This window comes from Octopus bimaculoides, chromosome 15 (genome assembly GCF_001194135.2).
Source record: "Octopus bimaculoides isolate UCB-OBI-ISO-001 chromosome 15, ASM119413v2, whole genome shotgun sequence".
NCBI classification, from domain to species: Eukaryota; Metazoa; Mollusca; class Cephalopoda; order Octopoda; family Octopodidae; genus Octopus; species Octopus bimaculoides.
The window spans coordinates 57999891-58004257 of NC_068995.1; the positions used below are offsets into that span (position 1 = coordinate 57999891).

Genomic DNA, 4367 nt, shown 5'->3' on the forward strand with positions numbered 1-4367 from the left:
CTGCCTTAGGTCAGCTCTGAAACGAATTAAACAATTACAGTAGTTTTATTTGGTGGAAACACATTACAATCACATTATACATTTGATGGCTAATGTTATTTAATTAGAGAAGATAAAAACTTATACAACTTTTCCCAATCTCTCATTCTTTCTCCCCAGCCTCTCCTTGATGCTTTTGAAACAAAAAAACTAATAATGCTTTTAGAAGATATGGCCATTTTTGCAAGTTACAAAACAGAATAGGGATGTTATAAATACCATAAAAACATATCTGAATCTCAACAGACAGGGGGGGGGGGATAAAAAACATTGGCCATTTCTTTGTGGTGGAAAGTACCACGAAACTGCCAAACTCATAACACTTGTTAAACGGTTGGGTCTTTTAATGAGTGCTGAAGTAATTGCATTGTATCCAGCAGCTAAGTGACCAACGGAGTAGCTGCAAAGTCTGAAAAACTCAGGTTATTATCCTTACTGCTTTTACAAAGTAAAGAAACTCATGTTAAAAGGGGAGACACCAACCTGATGAAAGACAAATTATAGAAGACAGTAGTGAAAACAATTGAAAACAAGTTCCAAGATATGGCTTTCAAGTGTCCAGCACATGAATACTACCCATGTTTTCAACCCATGTTGTGAAATGTTTTCCTTTCCCACTTTTGGAACATCATATATTTCAGAATAATACAGATATATTAGCTTGTTCTTGAATACTTGTAATCTATCAAGCAGCGAAACTGAGCAGGAGTTTGTGCAGGTTAGATTGTATCTTATATTCCTAGTGACTCACATAATGCATCATGCCTGTCAAACAGTCATTTAATTAATGAAAAGATCATCATTTTAACACCTACTTTTCCATGCTTACATGGCTCAGACGGAGTTTACTGAGGCAGATTTTTAAGACTGCATACCTTGCTTATCACCAACGCCCATCTGTTCCCAAGCAGGTAATATTTCCCCATGGCCAGTTGTGCTTTTGCAGAATATTGGATATGAATGACATTTATTTACAACATTCACTCAATACCAAGGCAAGAAGACACACACGTACACGTACATACGACGGGTTTCTTTCAGTTTCTTATTTCTTCACTGCCCCCAGGGGGCTAAACACAGAGGGGACAAACAAGGGCAGACAAAGGGATTAAGTCGATTACATCGACTCCAGTGCATAACTGGTATTTAATTTATCGACCCCAAAAGGATGAAAGGCAAAGTTGGCCTCGGCGGAATTTGAACTCAGAACGTAACGGCAGATGAAATACCGCTAAGCATTTCGCCCGGCGTGCTAACATTTCTGCCAGCTCACAGTTTCTATCTACCAAATCGACTTACAAGGATTTGGTTAGGATATTCAAATAAGGCACTCATCCTCATTTAACGTCCATTCTCCATACTGGCATGGGTTGGATAGTTTGCCATGGAGCTGTCCAGACTCCAACTGTCTGTTGTGGCATGGTTTCTATGGCTGGATACCCTCCTAATACCAACCGCTTAACAGAGTGTGCTGAGTACTTTTTTTGCCACCGGCACAAGTGTTTATGCAGCACCAGCATGGGTGCGTTCACACAGCATAGGCACCTAAAATGACAAGCTTGCATGCGTAGAAGACAACGATTTTACTTAGCTTGACACATTTTATCAAGAAAAGGAAATTGCCACATCTCCAGATCCCTCGTCATTTCCGCATCGAGGCCCAGTATCTGAAGATCTTTCTCACCTCTTCGTCACATGTCTCCCTAGGTCTACCTCTTCCACGGGTACCCCCCACAATTAAAGATCGACACTTCTTTATACAACTGTCCTCATCCATACAGACAGAACTATATTACAAAAATAATAACTCTTTGCCTTAGTCATATTTGATGCTCCTACTTTCAGATCAGTTAGTACCCTTGACCATAGCTAACTGCATCAAATTTGGATATGTTCTCTGATATCAAATAGTCTCAGAGCCAAAAGCATATTTACACTCATTCCTTCCTTTGTTCTCCTTTGATATCTTCGTTTTTCCTTTGATATCTCACTCTTCCTCATTGTTATAGCTTTTCTACCTTATCTCTCTGACATTCTTTGGAATCATAGCAATAAGAAGCACTTTCTAGCCACACACACACTTCACTGTTAATCATGATGAAGATTCTTTCTCTGAGTATTTGCAGGGATTGGATTATCAAATAGTCATTTACAAGTAGTTATGATTAATCTAATACAAAGCAAAGTTTTACTAAAACATTTCTGAAAAATTCAATTCTTAAAATGCCGTCCTTTAAATTTATTTCAGGATGTTATTAAATGGTGGCTAAGGGTACTGCAACTTTGTATCACAATGATTTAAAAAAGAAAAAAAATTAAATCCAACCCAAGCCTGTCAATATGTATAGATGTAGAAACATGACTCATGAAGATAATCAGAAAATACTTTTCTATCGAAACAGTATGGATAGAATGACAAGCAATAAAGTTAATAGTCCGATCCCTGTATACTTTTCTAAGTCGGAAGATATCTTACAAATACAGATATATATAATTACCTGTTATTCATTCCGTTCTTGTGGAATTTCACATTCACCAGGCATGGTATCAGACGGATACAAAAATGGCTAATATAAAAGAAAAGAAAAAATATAGAATATTGCCATACAAAGGATTGAAACAGTTAATAAAGAGGTGAAAGTGAATAGAAATGAGAAAAAGGTGAGTGAGAGAGAGAGAGAGAGAGAGAGAGAGAGGAGGAAAGAGCACAGGTGAGTGAGTGCATATTACATATGAAACCAACAGAATTGCAACTTTATCGTTTATTATTGTTATCTAGAGAGGAAGGACAAAACAAATAGATTTATCAAGTACCACCACCACCACCCTTCCACCACCAAATAAGAGATAAGAATAACCAACTTATATTCATAGAATTAATATTTAGTAGTAAAATAAATTCCTTTCAATGCTAAGAAATCTCTAGATAGCTTCTATTACCGAATTCGTGGTAGTGGAAAGAAGGTGCTCTGAAAGCATGGGAAAGTTAGAATAGGGTCAGAGTGAACAAAGTTCAAAGTGTCTCTCTGTGAATGAAAGATAGATTGTATTGTAAGATCCGTGTTTATGAAGTGCAATGCTGCACAGTTGTGAGACTTGCTCTAGTGAGTATGTAATGTTAGCGTGTATGAACGATGTAGTACAGATAAGCTGCGACATAAGAATGCCTTGTAGTGTGCAAGAAGAAGACAATATAGGTAGAGACATGTATTGCATATGGATGGCACATAGGTACAAAAAAGTACCAAGAGATACAAGTGGAAGGAAACTATAGGATAAAACTTGGAAATGTATAGGTAGAAGTAATGAAAAAGTAATCCCAGGAATGTTGAACTTGACAAAGGAGATCATGAAGAACTCCAGCAAATGGTAAGAAACTGTTCAACTCACAATTCATAGCATCGTGGAAAAGCAGACATAAAAAAGACAGAGGTTGGGAGGGAAGTGAGAATGAGAGTGAGAGTTACAATGTAACAGTATTGAGTAGGTTAGGTTTTTAAAAAATTAATCAGTCCTAGTTCCAGGATATGATGGACAGGTGCATGTGAAGAAAAAGTGCGGATGAAGATGGTACACCATTAGTAATTTGAAAGAAGCTGTGATTATTGTAATAAGAGTGGTTTTAAGTTATTAGGATTTAGTCAACACTGGTACATTGTTTGCTACTTATTTATTGATCTTGTAAGAAATGAAAGGTAAGTGGATCTTTGTGTAGAGGAACAACATTCAATTAGAACTAAATACTGCATACACTCATTTTGTCATCTCATGCTAATATTCTCACACACACACACACACACAACAGTTTCTGTCACCCAATTTTACTTACAAGGTTTTTGGTCAACTTAGATCTATAGTTGAAGACTCAGCATCATACAATGGGAAGACAAAACCAAAATCATGTGGTTGAGAAATAAACTTCTTAATTACATGGTCATGGTTGCACTCATATGATTATTTTTGGAAACAGTTAAAAAAAATGTGTGGCTGCTAAGTCCTTGGTTTATAAGCTGAACATTAGAAGCATCAGTTGTGGTGTGCAAGAGAGACGATTGCGCTATCCCGGTGCAAGCTATGGACACATAAGAGGTGCAGCAACATCAAAGGCAGGTTAACTAGCAAGTTAGTTTTTGTTTGTGGCAGATGTTCAGGTGCAATAAAGACTGCAAACAAACAGGAAACAACTTCTATCTCATTCCAGGGTGAAAAACTAGAGGTAGTCGATAGCTTCCGCTATCTGGGCGACCAAGTTAGTAGTGGGGGTGGGTGCGCTGAAAGTGTAGCTGCTAGAATAAGAATAGCCTGGGCAAAGTTTAGAGAGCTCTTAC

The 4367-nt window shown here is 37.5% G+C and overlaps 1 protein-coding gene across 3 annotated transcripts in view; it reads right to left on the reverse strand.

The window, feature by feature from the left end:
• The window catches only part of LOC106882512 (uncharacterized), a 146243-nt gene that overhangs the window by 46752 nt on the left and 95124 nt on the right, over positions 1-4367 (reverse strand). For all 3 annotated transcript variants that reach the window (XM_014933208.2, XM_052973390.1, XM_052973389.1), the window contains exon 3: positions 2538-2606. The gene's annotated coding sequence lies outside the window, so the exon portion shown is untranslated. The remainder of the gene's footprint in view (positions 1-2537; positions 2607-4367) is intronic.